The 23,796-nt window shown below is 37.2% G+C and overlaps 1 protein-coding gene and 1 pseudogene across 3 annotated transcripts in view; both read left to right on the top strand.

The window, feature by feature from the left end:
• CCDC91 (coiled-coil domain containing 91) overlaps positions 1 to 23,796 on the top strand; it is a 427,400-nt gene that overhangs the window by 247,202 nt on the left and 156,402 nt on the right. The gene's annotated exons all lie outside the window — the stretch shown is intronic.
• LOC122727961 lies at positions 8,144 to 23,007 on the top strand (annotated as a pseudogene).

Raw genomic sequence — 23,796 nt, 5'->3', positions numbered from 1 at the left:
GGGGCCGATGCTTTATCCACTGTGCCATCTAGCTGCCTCCCATATTTTCTTTAAATAACTATTTCTTTTTTGCTTTACTTCTGTATTTTTTTTCACGTTTGAGTAGTTTCATTTTCAGAGTTATTTTTCTTTCTTTGATGTGATTTGCTATCTCAGATTCAAATTTTAGTATTCTGCCAATTACTTCTATTCAGGCAAAAAATTCTGCTCTAATTGTACTTTTAAACCACTCAAGGAACACCCCAGTGTAGTTCCATCTTCTCAAACGACATAATATTAGTAAGTTTTGACTAATTTTTCTTTGTTTTCAAGTATTTATTCATAAATGCCTAACCCCTTTTACTAGCTCTGTAAGCTATAATTCCTTTTGCTATTAATATTTTCCCTATCACTTGATCTGCTTATACTCAAGGTTTTTGAGTTTTCTTCCTCCTGAGATCCTTGGTAATTTTAGCTTTTTTTTTCCTTGTTGTAATATGTTCCTTTTTTTTTACATTTACATATATATGTCTGTTTTGTATAGTCGTTGGAATAGTGTTAACCAAATGTTTCCTTTTTTATGATTTTGTATTTTTCCTAAATACATTTAAAAATATTTTTGAACATTTATTTTTTTAAATATTGAGTTTTAAATTCTTTTCTACTTTCCTTCCCCCCCTTTGAGAAGGTATGAGTTTTCATATAAGTTATACATGTGCAGTCATGCAAAACATATTTTCATATCATGAAAAAAAGAACAAGTGAAAACAAACAAAAACATAACATTTTTTAAAGTAGACTGCTTTTTTTGAGATAAAAGTATTTTATTATTTTCCAGTTACATATAAGGATAGTTTTCAACATTTGTTTTCATAGGAATTTTAGTTCCAAATTTTTCTCCCACCCTACCTTCCCTCCCTCCTCCGCAAGACAGAAAGCAATCTTTTATAGGTTATATACGTGCAATCACATTAAAACATATTTCTGTGTTAGTCATGTTGTGAAAGAAGAATCAGAGCACAAGGGAAAAACCTCAGAAAAGAAGGGAAAAGAAAAACCAGCCCTAAAGTAGAAACAGTATGGTTCATCTGCATTCATAAACCACAGTTCTTTTTTCTGAATGTTGAGAACATTTTCTATCATGAAGTTCTTTGAAATTGTTTTGGACTATTGCATTGGTAAGAAGAGCCAAGTCTCTCACCATTGTTCATCACACAATGTTGCTGTTACTGTGTACAATATTCTCCTGGTTCTGCTCTGCTCAGTCACCATCAGTTCATGTAAGTTTTTCTGAACTCCTGCTTATCATTACTTTTCTTTTTTTTTTAATCATTATTTTTCACGTTGATTTTTTTAAAACTTTGTGTTCTAAATTTTCTTCCTCCCTCCCTCGTCAACCCTCCCTATGAAATCCAGCAATTTAATATGTCACACATATGCAGATATGCAAAACATTTTCTCATTAGTCAGATTGTGAAAGAAAATAGACAAAAATAACTTTAGAAAGAGGAACTAACAAATAAAATTATACTTCATCAGTTCTTCATCTCTTGATGGTTTGCATTTTTGTATGTCCTTCTGATATCATCCTGCTCATCATTTCTTTCAGTTACTTTTACTAACTGTATTACCTTCCATCTTATTCCCTACCCTTGATATTTACTCTATTTTCTATCTTCCTTCACCCTATCCCTCCTCAAGTGTTTTGCTTTTTACTGCCCCCTCCCCGAATCTACCCTTCCTTCCTTAGCTTCTCCCCCCCCTTCTTCTTCCCCTCCCACTTTCCCTGAGGGCACAAGATATTACTATACCCACTTGAGTGTGTGTGTTATTCCCTCTTTGAGCCAATTCTGATGAGAGTAAGGTTCGTTCACTCCCCTGCTCCTTCCCCATCTTCCCCTTCACTCCATAAGTTTTTTCTTGTTTCTTTTATGTGAGGTACTTTTCCCCAGCTTACCTCTCCATTTCCTTTTCTTCCAGTGCATTCTTCTTGCCCTTTAACTTTATTTGAAATATGTCATCATGTGTCAGCTAGGTGACACAGTAGACAAAGAACCAGCCCTAGACCCAGGCCTGATATGGCCCCAGACATAAGCCACCCCACCCTGCCAGCCCCACAAAAATAGGATAAACTAAAAATAAATGCTTTATAGATATCATCCCTTCATATTCAGTCTAGACCTGTGTCTTCTAAGTGTATTCCTTTCAACTGCCCTAATATTGAGAAAGATCTTGAGTTAGAAGTATTCTCTTCCCATGTAGGAATGTAAACAGTTTAATCTTTTAATATCCCTTGTGATTTCTTTTTCCTGTTTACCTTTTTATGCTTCTCTAGGGTCTTGTATTTGAAAGTCAATTTTTCTATTCAATTTAGGTCTTTTCATCACACATGCCTGAAAGTCCTCTTTTTCTTGAAGTCCCATTTTTTCCTCTGAAAAATTATACACAGTTTTGCTGGGTAGGTGATTTTTGTCTATAGACCCAGTTCCTTTGCCCTCTGGAATATCAATATTCAATGCCCTCTGGTACTTTAATATAGATGCTGGAGGTTTTGTGCTATACTTACTGTAGTTCCACAGTATTTGAATTCCTTTTTTCTAGCTACTTGCAATATTTTCTCCTTGACCTGGGAGCTCTGGAATTTGGCTTCCTGGAAGGAATTTTAATTCCTGGAGGTTTTCCTTTTGGGATCTCTTTCAGGAGGTGATCAGTGGATTCTTTCAATTTCTATTTTGCCTTCTGCTTCTAGAATATCAGGGAAATTTTCCTTGACAATCTCCTGGAAGATGCTGTCTAATCTCTTATTTTGGTCATGGTTTTCAGGTAGTCCAATGATTTTCAAATTATCTCTCCTGGATCTATTTCCCAGGTCAGCTGTTTTCTAAGGAAATATTTCATATTGCCCTCTATTTTTTATTCATTTGGATTTGATTTTCCATGTCTTTGTTTCTCATAAAATCACTAGCTTCCATTTGTTCAATCCTGATTCTTAGACAATTATTTTTTCTGAGAGGTTTTGTATCTCCTTTTCCATTTGGCTTTTTAAGCTGTTGACTTTTTTCTCATGACTGTCCTACATTGCTCTTATTTCTCTTTAAGCCATTCTTTCCTACATCGCTCTACATCTCCCTTCTATCTTTCCTACTTTCTCTTCAAAGTCCCTTTTTAGTGCTTCCATTGGCCTGAAACCAGTTCATATTTTTCTTGGAAGCTTTGTATGCTGGAGCTTTGACTTTGTTATTATCTTCTTTTGAGGGTGTCTTTTGGTCTACTCTTCCCCAAATAAAGCTTTCTATAGTGCGGTGCTTTCTCTGCTTGCTCATCTCTACCCAGAAGCAGATGTCTGATTGAAATCCAATTCTCTATGGTCAGAAGCTTGACGTGCCTGTGCCCCTCTCCCACTGGGCTGCCACCACTCAAGTCAGCCCACTGGTTCAGAACCAGGGCACTTCACCTCAACTCCAGCAAAGATTGCAGCCACTTCACCCTGGCCAACCAACAAACCCCCCTCACTGTTCTGCTAGCTGAGCCTCAGAAGAAGCCGATTTGCGCCATAGACTCCAAGGAGCTGGAGGTGCTGTCTTTTCCTGGCTGCTTCTGGACCACATACTGAGCTCTTCTCTCAGCCCAATCAGCAGGTGATCCCAGTTGCCATCTTTCGCTGGAAAATAGTCTCACTCTGTTCTTATGTGAGTTAGACTGCTCCAGGCTTGTTTAATGGCATTATTTTGGAGTGAGTGGATTGTTTATTGGGAGCTTACAGGAATCACAGCCTTTCCTCCACCATCTTGGCTCCTCTCCCTAAAAGTATACTTAAATATTCTTTCAGACACCATAAGTTCTTTATCTAGAGGTAGATAATATTTTTCATCATGAGTCCTTTGGAATTATTGAGAATTACCAAGTCATTCACAGTTGATCATCATAAGGTTATATCATACATCCTGCTGTTATTGTGTACAGTGTTCTCCTTGTTCTGCTCTCTTCATTTTCCAGGTTCTTCTGAGAGCATACTGCCCATCATTTCTTATAATAGCACAGTATTCCATCATAATCATATATCACAACTTATTCAGCCAGCCATTTCTCAGTTGATGAGCATCCCCTCAATTTCCAGTTCTTTGCCACCACCAACAGCTGCTATGAATATTATTTGTACATATAGGTGCTTTTTCATTTTGTTTTTATCTCTCCGTGATACAGACCTAGTAGTGGTATTGCTGGTTCAAAGGGCCCACAATTCCAAAGTGTTCTCCAGAATGGTTAAATCAGTTTACAACGCCATCAACACTGCATTAGTGTCTCAATTTTTCAACATCATCTTCAACATTGGTCATTTTCCTATTCTGCCATATTGGCCAATCTGATAAGTGTGGGGTAAGACTTTACAGTTGTTTTAATTTTCATTTCTCTATTCAATAGTGATTTAGACCATTTTTTCATATAAGTATGGATAGCTTTGATATCTTCATCTGAAAACTGCCTGTTCATGTCCTTTGACCATTTATCAATTGGGAAATGGCTTACCTTCTTATAAATTTGACTCAGGTCTATATATTTAAGCAATGAGGTCTTTATCAGAAAAACTTGCTATAAAATGTTTTTCACATTTATGATTACCATGTATTTCTTCCATCCTATTTCCCCCAAATCTCTCTCTCCCTCTTCCCCTCCCTTTCAATCAGCCCTTCCTCAAAACTGTTTTACTTCTGGGGCAGCTAGGTGGCGCAGTGGATAGGGCACTGGCCCTGGAGTCAGGAGGACCTGAGTTCAAATCTGTCTTCAGGCACTTAACATTTACTAGCTGTGTGACCCTGGGCAAGTCACTTAACCCCAATTGCCTCACTAAAAAAACCCAAACAAAAAAAAACAAAACTGTTTTACTTCTGACTAACACCTCCCCCAATACACCTGACACCTTCCCTTCTATCAGGACCCCCTCTTCTATTAACTACTTCCCCTCCTATTTTTCTATAGGGTAAGATATAGTTTTATACCTAATTGAGTCTGTGTTATTCCCTTTTTGAGCCAATTCCAATGAGAGTGAGGTTCAAGTGCTCCACACCTCCCCCATCTTCCCCTCCACTGCAAAAGCTTTTTAGTGCCCCTTTTATGTGAGATAATTTACCTCATTCTAGCTCTTCCTTTCTCCTTCTGCCAGCAGATTCCTTTCTTACACCTTAATTCTACTTTTTTACATATCATCCCCAAATAGTCACCATTCCTTCTGTCCATTTACATACCTAATTGTCCAGCAATGCGAAAGTTCTTAGATGTTATAAGTATGATCTTCCCATGTAAGAAGGTAAACTGTTTAATGTTGAATTTCTTATGATTTATCTTTCCTGTTTACCTTTTTATGGTTCTCTTGAGACTTGCATTTTAAAGTCAGATTTGCAATTCATCTCTGGTCTTTTCATCAGGAATGCTTGGAATTCCTCTATTTCATGAAATATCCATTTTTCCCCGAAAGAATTATACTCACTTTTGCTGATTCTAGTTCCTTTGCCCTCTGGGATATCATATTCCATGTCTTCTGATCATCTAATGTAGAAGCTTTCTAAATCATATCTGACTCTGACTATGGCTCTGTGGAATTAGTTTATAATAATTCTGGGAATTTTCATTTTGGGACCTCTCAGGAAGTGGTCAGTGAAGTATTTTCAATTTCTGTTTTACCCCTTTGAGGATGTCACAACAGTTTTCCTTAATAATTTATTTTAATATGATGGCTAGGTTTTATTTTATTCATGGTTTTCAGGTAGTTCAATAATTCTTTCTTTTTTGTCCTGGATCTATTTTTCAGGTCAACTGTTTTTCCAATAAAACATCACATTTTCTTCAATTTTTTTTGTACTTTTGATTTTAATTGTTTCTTGGTGTCTTGTGGAATTATTAGCTTCTACTTGCCCAATTCTAATTTTAAGGGATTATGAATGTAATTATAATTATTATTTTAGGAAAAGTCAGCTTTTAATTATAACCAGTGCTACCAAGCAGAAATCAAATGGAAGCTAACATGATACAGTTTTTCTAAAAAAGAAAAGCAAAATTGTTCTTCTACCCTCCAAGTTGCAGTGGGATCAAGGAGGAACCACACCCAGTCGCTCCCTTTGGATTCCTAGAGGTTCATTCTATTGAAGAATATGTCCCAGAATACACAGTGGGGAGTATCAAGAGGACGATGGGATTCAAAGTGGACTGTTATTCTGATCTTTCCACCAGTCAACAGGAACACCCTGCATAAGCAAGATTCAGGCCCCAAAGTTATCCAAGATAATCTAACCCCTAGCCAATAGAGAAAGAAAGGGAAGCCTGTAGGATTTTTAGGTTGATCCAGAAAGAGGACAGCCTAGGGATATTCTGTGCCTGCTCTCCTTAATAAATGGAAATCTCTTCTAGAGGGGAAGACAGTACCAACTATTATACAGAAATGTGGGTCCTGGGGATGGAGTAACAAGATGTTGCAATGTCTTTTCATCATTGCTAGCTCCATCCTTACTAACTAGCTTGCCATTCCAATCCAGACTAAATGCTAGCTGGGCTCCCTGATGCCTAGAGCAGAAGTTTAAAAAAACATATATATGTGCAATGGGAAACAAATAAAAATACCACTTAATCTCAGTAGCATACACACATAAACATATGCACACATGCATATGGACCAATCTTGCGTGTGACCTTAGAATACTCTATCTGATTCGTGACTGCTGGGTTTTGGCTCTGATTGACTGGTTGTTAGGACATGTGGCCACCACCTCTCCATTGGAATAGAGCCATGTATTCAAACATCGAAGCTGTGAGTGCAGAACATATTCTTGGGGTCTGACCAGAAGAAGTCATGGTTGAAAACATTTTCACTGTCAATGTGCTCAGTGGAGTCCAATACCAGCAGTTTGTCAATCAGGTCCAGCACATAAGGGTCCGTGACAAAGGTTTTCAGCTGCTCTTTTACCTTGTGTTTCCGTCCTTTAGGCAGGTCCTTTTTCTCTCATATTCTCATATACACACACAGATACACACACACACACACACACACATATAATGCACATGCATGTATACACATGTATATATAGATATACACGTATACATATATATACACACGTGTGTATATATATTCATATATGTGTATATACACACACATATTCATTGATATACACACATTGGGCTACACCTCAGGGGGTAATGGGGCCACAGAGCTGACTGATGTTACCCTTCATGGTAGGGCTAAAGGTCCACATCTCTGCCATGATGCGGCCTCTACCCCAAAGGTCTGTTTAGAGAGCCACAGTCATGTTCAGCTCTGGGGACGGCTACCAGAAGGTCACAACTTTGTTAGTATAGTGGTTTGGCTCACAGTTCTTGGTCAGACTGAAAGCCTGGGCCAAACCAAAGTCAGCCAGCTTCAGCACCCCATCCTGGATAATGAGCAAATTAGCTGCTTTCATGTCTCAATGCAAATCTTATTCTGATAGATACAGTAGAGCCCATTGAGCAGCATTTGTTTCACCTTCTTAATCTCTGCCAGAGTGAACTTGACATAGGCATTGTTCAGCAACCCACAAGATCATGTTCATGTTCAAAGAAAACAAACATCAGGTAGATGCTGCATTTACAGTGCTTGTAGAGAGAGGGTTTGGTCCTAAAGATCTCAGTTAGGTTGACCACATTCTCATGTTTGAGAAGCTGGAGAATCTTGATTTCCCTTAAGGCGTTGGTGGGAAACCCTTGCTTTTTATTTTCCATCAGCACTTTCTTTAGGTCCACCTTCTTGCCAATCTGTCAATGTTTGGCCTTGAAGATTTCACTGAAGGTACCCTGGCCAAATTAGGCCATCTTCTTGTACTTGGATGCTTTGTTGCAGAAGAGGCATTCCACCTTGTCATACTGCTTGGCCATGGTGGCCTCACCCATGCCTCCTACCGCTCCACTGACCACCCCCACTGCCCCTGACCCAAGCCTGGGCCCCACTGCAGCTTCCACTTCCACTGCTGCTGCTGCTGCCATTACTGCCTAGAATTATTTTTAATGTGAGCTTTTGTAACTTTTTTTCCATTTGGCCAATTCTGCTTTTTAGGAAGTAGATTTCTTCAGTGGATTTTTGTACCTCTTTTTCTGTTTGGCCAATTCTGCTTTTGAAAGAGCTCTTATTACTCTTTTAACAATGCAAAAAAGTCCTGCAGCCAGTGCCAGCAAACCATTATCTTCTGACCAGTTGTTGACCCTCTCATCACCTGTGGGTAAATAGAAGCTAAGTGACTCTATGAGACATCAAAAAACAATAAAACAAAGGCAAAAGAATGAAAAATAGGAAAAATAGCTGCCCTATAAAATAGATCAAAGATAATTTAAGAATTATTGGATGGGGGGTAGCTAGGTGATGCAGTGGCCTTGGATTCAGGAGGACCTGAGTTCAAATCCAGCCTCAGACACTTGACACTAGCTGTGTGACCTTGGGCAAGTCACTTAACCCTCATTGCCCCACCAAAAAAAAAAAAAAAGAAGAAGAAGAATTATTGGATAACCTGAAAGCCATGATCAAAAATGGGTTTAGATATAGTTCAAGAAATTATTAAAATTATTAAACTGCCTTTAGTTTCTAGAATCAGAAGGTAAAATAGAAATTCAAAGAATTTACTCATCACCTCCTAAAAGAGATCCCAGGGCTCTCAGGTCAAGGAAGAAATATTGCAAGCAACCAAAAAGAAACAATTTTAAAATTATGGACCCACAGTCTAGATAACACAGGATTTAGCAACTTCTACATTAAAGGATTAGTGGGTTTGGAATATGATATTCCAGAGTGCAAAGGAGCTAGAATTATAACAATAATCACCTGACCAGTGAAAGTGAACATAATTCTTCAGGGAGAATAATGGATGTTTAATAAATTGAGAGATATTGGGGTATGCCTGATGAAAAGATCAGAGCTTAAAAAAGAGGAACAGATAGGTCAGTTTAGAAAAAAATCTGTTCTGAATTTAATAAGCACCAAATAAAATGTACGTTTCCATATATGTATGTGTATATGTATGTATGTAGGTAGGTATATGCATACATATTATATATACATACATGCATAGAGTAGAACAGAAAAATAAGAATTTGGGGGGGAAATTATAGATCTATTATATACAGCTTGCTTCTTTTAGATATTGAACAAATACAACATGCAACTTTAAAAGTTGTCCTGATCATTTGATATTTTTGCCTTTTTTTTTGTTCTCTTCTGAGCATGAAAGAAAGAAAAAAGAAAGAAAGAAAAGGAAAGAAAAAATACTCCTCTCTTTCCTACCAGCTACACTACTTTCTCTAGGAAACTCATCAATAGAAAATCGTATTATGCCTCAAGATAAAATTTGTCTAATACTGGATCATCACACAAAGGACGGGGACATAAGTTCCAGGTGCTGTGTTTAAGCAGTGGATTCAACATGGTTTTATTCCCTTTTCCCACCAGCTATACTGTTTGGGGACTTCTCCATGTCTTTCCACTGCCTATACCTATAATACACAACTTCCTCATTTCTATCTTGAAGAATTATTCATTTCTTTTAAGAAGCAATTTTCAACTTTCAAGTACCACCTTCTAAACAAAGCCTTTCCTAATTCTCCTAACTGCAATTGCCTCACATCAACTACATTGTATTTTACATCTTTTACATCTAAATGTCTCCATTGATAAGTAACTTGATAAAACAAGGTTTGTCTCATTTTTTTTGTCTTTGTATTCATACCACTTCACAATGTTTGGTACATAAATAGGTATTTAAGAAATGTTTGTTTATTGCTTGAATTACTCCAAGTCCAGCATTCTAGCTCCTAAACGAAGCTGCCCCTGAAAGTATATAGTACTTTAAAATATTCCAAAAGGAAAAGTTCACATTGAGATTAATTTTTTGCTACTTTTCAACAATTTGAACCTTGTGAAATTGAGATAAATTCATAATCACATACTCAAATTCACATTGCCATGATTCTTTAGACAAAAATGTAATATATGAAAATTCTATCCAGTTGTGATTGTGATTAGATCTGTTTACAATATCTCTTGTGACTCACATTCCAGGAAAGTAGATTTATTTTTATTTTTATTTTTATTTTACAGGAATCAAGTAAAACCACAGGACCTCTGTATTTATATTTGAGTCTACATCAAATGGTTTTCATTTGGAAGAACTATTTGTAGAGAAAAATATAATAACTTTTTTTTGTTGTTTTAGGTCACATTTCAAAAGTTCTCTCTCCTCCTAAGCCATTCCATGAGAATGGCTTTAAACTAAAAAGAAAACAAAACAAAACAAAAAAAATGCATTTTTTTCCCGTCATATAATTTATCAAGGCAGTGTGTATAATGGATAGAGAGCTGGCTTAGACCTAGTAAGACCTGGATATCAATTCTACCTCTGATACTTTGGCTGTATTAACCTAGAAAATGCTCTCCACCTCTCCACCTTATTTTACAAATAAGGAAATAAAAAACCTTTCATAAATTGAATATATATATATATGTGTGTGTGTGTGTGTGTGTGTGTGTATGTACATATATATATATACACAAAGTTGGAGGTCAAGATTCATTTGACATCTTTTTATTTATAAGAACACAAACTGTAAATGATTTTTCAAATTAAGATAAAATCAACATCACAAATGCTCAGTTCATAGTAGAGTAAATTTGTTGGCAGATTAGCTGTTGCCTGAGCATAAATTTAAGCACAAGGTCTGATATTGTTATTTTATCTTGTGAAAACCTAACATCCACTATCACAGATCAAATATAAAATCCTGATGGGAAATTTAATAGGAATAATAAGGGAAGCAAAGATATTTCACATACTGCTAAAAATAATTAAATAGGACTCTTCTTATTCTTGTTAAATGTGATATTTATTTTTATCACAAAAGATAATCTTTTGTGGTAATATTCCTACAAAAAAATGTTGTAATCACAAAGACAAATAGGAAAAAATTTCCCAGCTTGGGCTTCAGAGATGAGGGAGAAGTAAAGGGCTCAAAATTTAGTTCTGTGTCCATATGCCATTATCCCAGATTCAGCTAGACTTGAACTCCCAAAAAGTATTGCAGTAGGTCACTCCAAAGTATGCTTCAGACCTATGAAATTCACATGGTTCAATGTTCCAATCTCTACCTAAAAGGAAAACAGAGGGCAAGCACTTGAGGTTCTTTCATGGGGCCATGGGGCTTCAGAGAGGGTGATAATTCCATGTTTACAGCATTGTCTTTTATTGGACATTGTGAACAAAGACGTTTCCTAGGGAAGTAAAGAGAGGAAGTCTCTGAAATCAAGATGCCTTCATCATTAATGTCTCTGTAGCTAATTAAAAAGCCTTTGTACACATGGCTAACTGAATGGAACCAGTTTCAGAACAATTACATAGTCATGCCAAGGCATTTTCCTTGCTTATCATTATAATTATCCCAGAAACAAACTGCCAATGTCTCTGTATCTGAAGAGGCAACATTTTAGGCCAGACTACCATTACAAATAGATGAACCAACAAATGAAAAAACTACCTCACCCCACATTCATTTGCTATCATTGTTTCCACCACATGAGAACAAACATTCCTTTTCTTGGTCTTTCATTGTTAAGTGTATTTAATTTTCTGCTTTTCTGTCAACTTGTATATTGATTAGTCATACACACACACACACACACACACACACACACACACATAGTTAGAGGAATAATGAAAAATTTTTATTTTTTCCAGGTGTCCAGTTATCTTCTTTACTGTTTAGGCTTAGTTTTGCATCTCTTTTATTTTTTTGTTGCCAACCAATCTCCTTTGTTTTTCTGAATATCATATTCTATTTTTTTTATTTCACGTAAGTACAGAGTAATTTTATATGATATTTGACTGGTTCTTGGAATTTGAAGGTTTTTATTTTCCTTGATATCTGCAAAATTTTCTCCTTGATGTTGTAATTCTAAAATTTAATTAAGATTTCACTTGGTGAGCTTTCTTTCTGTCGTAGCTCTCTGAATTTTTGTGATCTCCACTATGCTATTTGTCTAATTTTCTGGACAGTTTTTCTGTATGATTTCTTTTTTTTTTTTTTTTTTTTTAGTGAGGCAATTAGGGTTAAGTGACTTGCCCAGAGTCACACAGCTAGTAAGTGTTAAGTGTCTGAGGCTGGATTTGAACTCAGGTACTCCTGAATCCAGGGCCAGTGCTCTATCCACTTCGCCATCTAGCTGCCCCCTCTGTATGATTTCTTGAAGTGTAGTTTTCAGGTTTTCTTTTTCATGATACTCTTCTGGATGATCTCTTATTCTTCTTTTCTTCTATTCTACTTCCAAGTCCATTGTCTTATTTTGTAAAAATCTCACTCATTTTCATTGCTCTTTTGAGCTCTTCCTTATCATTTCTTAGAATGATCTCATTGTTTTTCCAATCCTTGCAGGATTTGTTGCATCATCTCCCTTGGGGAATTTTTATTCATTTTTGTTGTTTGTTGTGGCTGTTACTGCAAAATATTTGTCCTTTTCATTAGCTCATGTCTTCAAATTTTTGTTCGTTTCTTCTCAAGTCAGCTTTTGTTTTTCTTTTACAACTCCCAGACCCCTAGCCCTAACCTTCACTGTGGATTTTTGTATAGTTTTCTTGATGGAATTGTACTTCTTATGGAAATGTTTTCCCTACTAAAGTCCCAACAGTACAGTGCCCTTTTCCCAGAACTTGTTGTTTATTGTCTATTCTTTCAGATCACCTGTCAGTCAATAAATATTAAGTGCCTACTTTGTGCCAGGTCCATGCTAAGTGCCAGATAGATTAAAGTATGTGTGTATATGTATGTCTGTGTTTTTAATAACAATGTATGGACCACCTGGATTTGATGGAGGTGCCTTATTATACAAGGAAGTTTTATGAAACCCTGGATTAATAGGAGCAAAATACCCTTCAACTGAACCCAGATAGCTAGCAGATAAATCCCTATCTGGTGATGTCTTTCCTCAAGATAGTAAGTCCCTATCTTGTGGGGACATCTGGGCACCTTCATCCTTGTCAAATTCCTTTTTGGAATCATGTAATCTTATCATAGTGTTTCTGTATTTCCTACATATTTGCTATAACTGAAATTGTTAAAACTGCTTTGCATTACATCTATTCTTGTTGCAGTATTTGCTTTTGGGTTGATTTGTATCATGCTAATGAACCTGATAACACCCTGTAACCAGTGAGCAAAGAAACCTTATATACCCTTAGAAAGTGGGAGTCTTTGAGCTTCTTTGGAAGGTGTCTCCACATGATTCATGCTACTTTTTCTTGGGACAAATAAACTGGTACTATGTTTTTCTTGTCTGTCTGATCTGGTTTTTCCTGTAGGAGGACGGGTATGGAAACAAATTGTAGGAGACATTTTAAAATTAATTTCTGTGATCTGTTTATTATTTTTGTAGGAGAAAGGCAATAAAAACTATTTTTGACAATGTCAATATACACATATATAGCTTTTCTATTAAGAAAATAACTATAAAAGTAGAAAACTACTTATACTGTCTATCATGATCACTAAAATAGATGGTTCATACTAATTTTTGTTTTTTTATTTGAAGTTGATAAAAGATGTTTTTATTGGGAGATAATTGATGTTTAAAATGTAGGTTTTCAGGATTAAGTAGAGATCACTGATAACTATGGAGAAAGTAATTTCCATAGATTGGTCAGCATGATGGTCAGATCACAGAGGGCTTGAGGGGCAAGTTAGAAATGAGGAAGTAGCTATATAGGGCAGTGGATAGAGCACTGGGATGGAAATTAGGAGGATTCCTCTTCCTGAGTTCAAATCTGGCCTCAGACACTTCCTAGCTATGTGACCATGGAAAAGTCACCTGTTTGCTTCAGTTCCCCATCTGTAAAACGAACCGGAAAAGGAAATGGCAAACTACTCCAGTATCTTTGCCAAGAAAACCCCAAATGGGGTCATGAAGAATCAGACACAACTGAAAAACAACAAAAATAACAATGAACTAAGCTCCTCTTTCTAGAAGAAATCAAAAAGTTAGTTTAAAATAATGCTTATTTGGGAGCAGCTAGGTGGTATAGTGGATAAAGCACCAGCCCTAGATTCAGGAGGACCCAAGTTCAAATCTGGCCTCAGACACTTGACACTTACTAGATGTGACCCTGGGTAAGTCACTTAACCCTCATTGTCCCACACAAAAAAATATATTCACTTTCTAGGTTAGGAATCTTGAACTGAAACAAGGAAGGCCTCAGAAAATTGTTTTATACCATATTCTTACCTATGGACAGTTTTAGGATTGGTATGAGTGTATTTTGTGCTCTATTAGTTTCTGATTGTTTCTCTTAAAAAATGAACATAAGCAAACTGAGAGGCAGTATGAAGTAGTGCAAATAAGACTGACTTTTAAAGTCAGAGTACTTAGGTTCTAATTCTGGTTCTTCTCAATATTTATCTTTGAGAACCTGGATAGATAATTCCTTAGGTTTTAGCTTCTTAATTTGTAAAATAAAAGGATTGAACTAGATGACCTTTTAGTTCTTCATGTCTCTAAAACTTTGATCTTACATCCTAGCCCTTGATCCTCTCTCTGGGCATATGCACATACAGAAAGGTGGCCTGTGTTGGCTCAGTAGCATGGACACATGGGGAGGGGGGAGGGACATGAAAAGATTAAGCAGAAGGAAAGCCCCTACCCCATTATGAGTAATAGGGATTTCTGAGCCTCCTTCATACCTTTGAAAGGATCAACCACCAAATCACAGTAATACCCCCTGAAAATCCAAGAATAAATTTTGATTAGTCAAATCAGAAAGAATTTATTAAACCCTTATCCTGTGCCAGGAACTGCCCCTAAATCCCTAGGATACAAAGAAAGGCAAAGTCTCCTATCTCAAGGAGCTCATATTGTAATAAGGGAAAAAATATGCAAATAACTATACATACAAGATATATAAAGGGTAAACTGGAGGTAGTATCTAATGGAAAGCAGTAAGATAGAGATACTGTCTGAGACTTAAAGGAAGTCAGGAGTTAGAAATGAGGAAGGAGAACATTCCAGGCACAGGAACAGTAGGTACAAATGCATTGAATTGGGTGACAGAGTTTCTTACACAAAGAACTACAAGGCTAGTGTAACTAGATAATGGCATACATGGAGGAGAGTCAAGTGTAAAAATACTGTTTCCAGTATTTCCTGTGGGAAGGAGCCAGGTTATGAAAGGCTTTAAAAGACAAAGAATTTTATATTTGGTTGTGGAGGTAATTGTCACTAGAATTTATTGTGTATAATAATGACATAGTAACATCTTTGCTTTAAGAAGATAACTGGCTTCTGAGTGAAGGATGAACTGGAATAGAATGGAATGAAATGGAATAAGCATTTATTTATTTGTTCATTCATTCATTCATTCATTTTTGCAGGGCAATGAGGGTTAAGTGACTTGCCCAGCATCACACAGCTAGTAAGTAAGTATCAAGTGTCTGAGTCCAGATTTGAACTCAGGTCCTCCTGAATCCAGGGTGTATGCTTTATCCACTGCTCTACCTAGGTGCCCCCGAAATAAGCATTTATTTAGTGCCTAGAATGTGCTACGTATTGTGGTAAACACTTTACAATCTCATTTTGTTACTGTCTCATTTGACCTCCACACCAATTCTGTGAGGCAGGGGCTGTTATAATAGTCATTTTACACTTGAAGTATTTGAAACAAACAAAGGTTAAGTGGCTTTTCTGGGGTCACACAGTTAATAAGTATCAGAGGTTGGATTTGAATATGTCTTCCTAACTCCAGGCCTTGTGCTCAATCCACTGAACCACTTAGCTACTTTATGCTAAGCAGAAGATCATCTTACACTATTGTTGTTATTTTGTATACAGTACATTTCACTCTGCTTCAGTTCATGTAGGTCTTTCCAGGTTTTTCTGATAGTATCCTGTTCATCATAACTTTTACATTGTACCATAAGCTTGACAAAGAATTTTCTTCACAATATCCCAGCAGAGTAGGTACCATGAGTTTTGCCATTGTAGTCAATCATCATAACTGTTTCCTTCCATCCTGTTCCCTTCCCATGATATTTACTCTATTTTCTACCTTCTTTTACCCTATTCCTCCTCAGAAGTGTTTTGCTTCTGTCTACCCCCTTCTTCTGCTCTACACTTCCTTCCCTCCTTATCCTATTCTCCTCCTACTTTCCTGGAGGGTTAGATAGATTACCCCTCCCAATTGGGTGTATATGTTATTCCCTCCTTGAGCTAACTCTAATGAGATTAAGGTCTTTGAACTAATTCTGTGTTCTAAATTTTCTTCCTCCCTCCCTCCTCAACCCTCCCTATGAAATCAAACAATTCAGTATGTCATACAAGTGCAGTTATGCAGAACATCTTCACCTTGCTCAAAAGTGTTTTGCTTTTTATTGCTCCCTCCCCCAATCTGCTCTTCTTTCCTTCCTCTCTTCTCTCCCTGCCCCCTTATCTCCTTCCCCTCCCACTTTCTCTCAGGGCAAAATATATTACTATACCCACTTGAGTATGTTTGTTATTCCCTCTTTTAACCAATTCTGATGATAGTAAGGTTGATTCACTCCCCCATGCCTTCCTCCTCTTCCCTTCCCCTCCATATGCTTTTTCTTGTTTCTTTTATGTGAGCTACTTTTCCTGAGTCTACCTCTCCCTTTCCCTTTATTCCAGTGCATTCCTCTTACACCTTAACTTTATTTTAAAGATGTCGTCATGAGTTATCTAGGTGGCACAGCAGACAAAGCACCAGTCCTGGACCCGGGAGGACTCAAGCCCAAATCCGGCCCCAGACATAAGCCACCCCACCCTGCCAGCCCCACAAAAAACAAAGATAAACTAAAAATAAATGCTTTATGGATATCATCCCCTTCATATTCAGTCCAGACCTGTGTCTTCTAAGTATATTCCTTTCAACTGCCGTAATACTGAGAAAGTTCTTATGAGTTAGAAGTATTATCTTCCCATGTAGGAATATAAACAGTTTAACCTTTTAATATCCCTCATAATTTCTCTTTCCTGTTTACCTTTTTATGCTTCTCTAGGATCTTGTATTTGAAAGTCAGATTTTCTATTCAGTTCAGGTATTTTCATCACAAATGCCTGAAAGTCCTTTTTGTCATTATAGTCCCATTTTTTCCTCTGCAAGATTATACTCAGTTTTGCTGGGTAGGTGATTCTTGGCTGTAGTCCCAGTTCCTTTGCCCTCTGGAATGTCATTCCATGCCCTATCGTCCTTTAATGTAGATGCTGCTAGAGCTTGTTTTATTCTTGCTGTAGCTCCACGGTATTTGAATTCCTTTTTTCTAGCTGCTTGCAATATTTTCTCCTTGCCCTGGGAGCTCTGGAATTTAGCTATAATATTCCTGGAGGTTTTCCTTTTGGGATCTCTTTCAGGAGGTGATTGGTGGATTCTTTCAATTTCTATTTTACCTTCTGCTTCTAGAATATCAGGGCAATTTTCCCTGAGAATTTCTTGAAAGATGATGTCTAAACTCTTATTTTGGTCATGGTTTTCAGGTAATTCAATGATTTTCAAATTATCTCTCCTGGATCTATTTTCCAAGTCAGCTGTTTTTCCAAGGAGATATTTCATATTGGCTTATATTTTTTTTACTCATTTGGATTTGCTTTATTATTTCTTGGTTTCTCATAAAGTCACCAACAGGAGCAGCTAGGTGGCGCAGTGGATAGAGCACCAGCCCTGGATTCAGGAGGACCTGAGTTCAAACCCAGCCTCAGACACTTAACACTTACTAGCTGTGTGACCCTGGGCAAGTCACTTAACCCCAATTGCCTCACCAAGAAAAAAAATAAAGTCACCAACTTCCATTTGTTCAATCCTAATTTTTAGGCAATTATTTTGTTCAGAGAGCTTTTGTTTCTCCTTTTCTATTTGGCTTTTCAAGCTGTTGACTTTTTTTCTCATGACTCTCCTGCATCACTCTCATTTCTCTTTCCATTCTTTCCTCCACCTCTCAAAATCTTCCTTCTACTTCTTTCCTCTCCTACTTTCTCTTCAAAGTCCCTTTTGAGCACTTCCATGGCCTGAGAACAATTCATATTTTTCTTGGAAGCTTTGGATATAGGCACCCTGAGGTTTTTAATCCTCTTCTGAGAGTGCACCTTTATCTTCCTTGTCTCTAAAGAAACTTTCTATAATTCTCAACTTTCTTTGCTTGCTCATCTTGCTGTCTTTTACTTGACTTATCACTCCCTCTTACAGTGTGGTCCTGCTTCCAAGCTACACTATCCCAAGCTTCAGAGGGTCCCAGGTGTTTCAGGTTTAAGGGAGGGTAGATTTTGCTCTTCCCTGGCCTGTTCTCTGGTCTGAAGATAATCTCAAATCCAAGTTGCTAATTAATCAGCCAGCAAACATTTGTGTGCTGTGTTTCTTAGCTCTAAGAAGCCTGCTCCCCTCTCCAGGCTGGGCCTTCCACTGCTCAAGACTTCTTCCTGGTTCCCTTTAGGGGTGGGATAACCAAATTCCTCCTTAGGTCCCCCAGACACCCCTATATTTTCTACCCCCCTGGCCAGCTGTTTAGCTCTCACACCCGACCATGAGCTTAGTTCCAGAAGATGCTGGTGCTACAGCTGATTCGGAGGCTCTGGGTTAAGTTTCTTTAGAGCAGCCTGCCTGGGGACTGTGTCAGCATGATTGTGGGGTTGGACTCTTCTTGCATCACAGCATGGTCCCCTTTAATATGTTTTTAGCTGGAAAATAATCTCTGCCTGTCTTTTTTGGGGTTTTGCTATTCCAGGGGTTGTTTTATTGATGTTTTGGGGTTGTGTCAGGATCTCTATGAGTTTTATGTCTTTTCCTCTGTTATATTCTATATTTTAAACATCCTAACATAAAAAGAGTTACCTTTCTAATCTCTGGTTATGTTTTATTGGCCTCTTATATTTAAAGTACAATCTTTTTTCATTATAGAGTCCCCATCAGCACTGAATATTGCCTTATAACAAAGAAAAACAGTTAAATAAAAGTAACCAATACAGTGGTATCATTGATAGTATATGAAGCACTGTCCCCATAATCCCTCAGTTTCTCTGCTCTGGAACAAAATAAGTGATGAAGGTACAAGTATTCTTAAGACAGATTTTGCTCACTTCAAACCCCAGTGCTATTTATTGAATCCTTATTCTCCTGTTCTGTTGATATCATTGTTAGACATGTTGAGGAATACAAAGAACATGATCTCTGTCCTCAAGAACCAGAGTGAGTGACAAAACAAAAGCATATGGAGATGAAAGTCACTAGCATTAAGGGAATCAAAAGAAGCTTCTTTTAGAAGCTTGCAGTTTTAGCTGAGACTAGAAGGAATCCAGAGAACCAGAGGAGAGCAATAAGGAGCAAGAGAATTTCAACCATGAAGAACAGCTAATGAAAATGCAGAGTCCAGAGATGGAATGTCTTATTTAAGCAATAGTAAGGAGCCTGGTAGCACTTGATTTCAGAGTACATGGGGGTTAGTAAGGTATAAGGAAGATGTAAAAGGGAACTAGGTTATGAAGGGCCTTAAGTGCCAAACAAAGAATTATCTATTTGATTCTAGAGGAATTAAAGTCACTAGAGTTCATTGAATAGGTTTGTGTGTGGCGGGGGTTGAGGCAGAGGCATATCATCAGTCTACTTTGGAAAGATTAATTTGTTTCCTTCAAGGTCAGCCTAAACAATGCCTTTTACAGGAAGCTTTTTGTTATCTTCTCAATTACCATGTATTTATTTAGAATATATACATATATATGTCTGTATATGTATATTATATATATCTAGATATTTAGATATATTTATCTGTATATCTATATCTATATACCTAGATATATCAGTATGATATCAATATTTAGTATTCCTTCCCTCTGAAATTATATTCCATTTGTATATATCCTCAATGTACATAGTTATTTATAAGTTACTTCCTTCATTAAAATGTAAGTTTCTTGGGGGAAGCTAGGTGGCACAGTGGGTAAAGCACTGGCCCTGAATTCAGGAGGACCCAAATTAAAATCTGACCTCATATACCTGACACTTTCTGGCTGTGTGACCCTGGGCAAGTCACTTAACCCTTATTGCCCCACCAAAAAAAAAAATTAAAAATGTAAGTTTCTTCTTTTAAGGTGAGAGTTTTTGCTTTTCCTTGTATTCCCAGCACTTAACAACATTATGTCACACAAAGTAATAAATGCTTGTTGATTGATTGATAGAGATATTTAACAAGCTTATAGCACTGATTCAACTGGATCCCTTCTCCTCACCTCCATATTTTCTATGTTGCCATTCCTAATCAGAAAAGGTGTGTTGAATCATGATAGTAAGGAGTCCATCAATGTAGGAATAGCTCTAATTCCTGTACTGCACTGGGATTTTTATGCCTTAGAACCTTAATCCTCTGGACCAACTAAGTTTTGAAGGCATTTCCCTTGCCTTTTTAACAATTAAAAACAAAAAAACAAAAATCTTGCCCAATCTGAATGGATAAGATGTAGCTTCGAAGCAAGGAATTTTGTTTCAGAGCACCAACATCTGAATGATGTACTTTTGTCCTGTGGTGGCTATTCACAATCATTATTCACTATACCTCAAGGTCTTCCATTCTTCTCAGGCTCTGTTTCCCCAAAGATAAACAGATATCCACAATAATCACGTCAATAGCTTTTTAGTATATCATATGACAAGTACATATTAATTTCCCAATGAATGATGCAGACAATAAATAATATAATGTGCATAGTTATTTATGTTACTTCCTCCATTAAAATGTAAGTTTCTTCTTTTAAGGTCAGGATTTTGGCCTTTTACTGTAATCCTAGCACTTAACACCATATTTGACACAGAGTAATAAATGCTTGTTAAAGAAGTTCAGTTGAAGCAAAGTTCTGAAAAATGAGTGCTAGAGAGGATGACACTTATCCACTTAACTGAATAAAATTGTAAAGGTAGAAAAGTAAAAAGGGCACCAGAACAGTGGCAGAGAGAAAATATAGAAAAAGGTAGGATAGCATGAAATAATTGTGCTTACCCTATTTCATACAAGGAAAAGCCATTTTCTTAGGTACAAATTGTAGTAATTAGTGTGCTTTAAGTCTTAATGTTACTCAAAAAACCTTTGTTGCACTTTTATTATGTGCCTAGCACAGTGCTAGACATTGAGGAATATCAAAGAAGTTTTATATAATCCATATTCTTATTAGCTCACTACAATTTTATGGGAAATCGAGGTAAGATATAATGTAATCAAATGTTAAATTAGTTAGTTTGGACAACAAGTATGAAAAGAATTAAGGAAAGGTAAATAGTAACTTGAGCTGGGGGCAGCTAGGTGGCGCAGTGTATAAATCACTGGCCCTGGATTCAGGAGGACCTGAGTTGAAATCCAGCCTCAGACACTTGACACTTACTAGCTGTGTGACCGTGGGTAAGTCACTTAACCCTTATTGCCCTGCAAAAACAAACAATAAAAACCCCCAAAATATAACTTGAGCTGAGATAGTTTGGAAAAGCTTTGGGGAGGTAGGAATTGAGTTGAACCTTAACTGACAGAATTTAGTTATGTAGAAATTTGTGAGAAAAGTATTCTTTGAGTAGAACTTAAAAAGTAATGCTATAGGGGTAGCTAGGTGGTGCAGTGGATAAAGTACCAGCACTGGATTCAGGAAGATCTGAGTTCAAATATGGCCTTATTAGCTTACTAGCTGTGTGACCTTGGGCAAGACACTTAACCCTCATTACCCCAGCAAAAAATAAAAAATTAAAAAGTAATGCTATATGGGGCAACTAGGTGGTGCAGTGGATAGAGCACTGGCCCTGGAGTCAGGAGGACCTGAGTTCAAATATGACCTCAGACATTTGACACTTACTAGCTGTGGGACCCTGGGCAAGTCACTTAACCCCAATTGCCTCACAAAAAAAAAAAAGGAATGTTATGAAGGATGGAATGAATATGGCATATCAATTTGAGTATTGTGCAGAAGGAAGAAAGCTGGGCTTATATTCAAAGAACATGATTTAGCAACGTGGCTTGGTCACTTGCTACCTGTGCAGCCTTAAAATGAGAAGTCTGGTTTCTAAGATCCCTTCTAGCTCTAAATCTATGATCCTATTATGTGTTGGTGACTAGAGGATGCTGGCAATAGTAAAGATAAGTAGTCCCTTAAATAGTAATTCTGGACCTGGGACAAATTCAGGTAGAGAAAGAGAGTAAATCTGATTAAGGGACAGAAGTATTGGGAGAAAGGTTTGCCTGTCCTCCAGAGGGTCCAGCCCTAGTTCCCATGGCATGTCTGACACACCTCCTCTATTTTATCCCTAGCCTCTAGAAATCAGCAAATGCCAAGCAGTGATTGGGGTATAATGATGAGGTTCCCTAGAAGTAAGGTGGCCTTCTGTTTCCTAGCACATTGGAATGAAAGCTAATACTCTGGTCCAGTGTACTCTAATACCAAGTAGCATTGGGTATTGCATAGTGTTCTCTCGGACTCTTATGGCTTCATTTAATATCTGTGGTAAAAAAAAAATTATGCTGCAGAAACTGTACTTAATAGAATATTTACTTCCATTTAGCGATATTCTTTCCTAAAAAAAAGTACATGATTTTTTTCTCCTCGGATCCTGTGCCAGTCTGTCATATCTTTGATTGTGGCAAAAATCAAGGCCAGGGATTTTTGCATGAAGAAGAAAGAGGAGCTACTTAAACAATTAGATGATTTAAAGGTGGAACTTTCCCAATTGAGAGTGGCTAAGGTCACTGGAGAAGCTGCATCCAAGCTATCTAAGATCCGAGTTGTCTGAAAATCTATTGCCCGAGTCCTGTCATCAACTAGACACAGAAAGAGAACCTCAGGAAATTCTATAAGGGCAAGAAATACAAGCCTCTGGACCTTTGGCCCAAGAAGACCCATGCCATGCGCCACAGGCTTAATAAGCATGAGGAAAACCTGAAGACCAAAAAACAGCAAAGGAAGGATGCCTGTACCCTCTTCAGAAATTTGCTGTTAAGTTGTTGAAGTGCTAAATAAAAAGACATTGTTATAAAAAAAAAAGTACATGATTTAATGATGATATTTGTTCTTCAGGTATTGTTTTGTTTTGGTTTTGGTGAGGCAATTGGGATTAAGTGACTTGCCCAGGGTCACACAGCTAGTAAGTGTTAAGTGTCTGAGGCCAGATTTTAACTCAGGTCCTCCTGACTCCAGGGCTGGTGCTCTATCCACTGCATCTCCTAGCTGCCCCTCCAGGTATTTTATCAACAACATTTGATCCTTTCTTTTGCTATAAGCTTAAAATCCCTGTTCATTCTAGTTACTTATCTTTCTCAGTTTGATTTGAATTGAAAATTCCTATTTGGTCCCCATTTTATTAATCTCTTTTCAATTTGGAATCGTTCCCTTTCAGGGCATCTCATATCATATACTTTCATTTGATGAGGAACTAAGAAATATAACTTGAAGTATTTGATAAAGGTATATAATGTGGTAGTTGTGTGTTTTGTAGAAGAGGTTGGCTGCGAAAGTTTTATTTAGATAAACTTCACAGTATATAAAATTATAATATCTATTTCAAGTTAATAGCAACAACAATCATAATATCTAATGAAGTAAGCACTTATTTAGTGCTTATTCTGTACAAGGCAATATACTAAGCACTTTACAATTATTATTTCATTTGATCACTCAACAACCCTCAGAAGAAGGGACTATTTTTATCCCCATTTTACAAATGAGGAAATTGAGGCAAACAAAGGCTAAGTGACTTCTCAGAGACACACCTCTTGTATCTGAGGCCAGATTTGAACTCAGATGTC

The sequence above is a fragment of the Dromiciops gliroides genome, chromosome 5, assembly GCF_019393635.1.
Source record: "Dromiciops gliroides isolate mDroGli1 chromosome 5, mDroGli1.pri, whole genome shotgun sequence".
NCBI classification, from domain to species: Eukaryota; Metazoa; Chordata; class Mammalia; order Microbiotheria; family Microbiotheriidae; genus Dromiciops; species Dromiciops gliroides.
The sequence above is the reverse complement of the archived record's forward strand: the minus strand, read 5'-3'. Positions and strand labels throughout refer to the sequence as shown.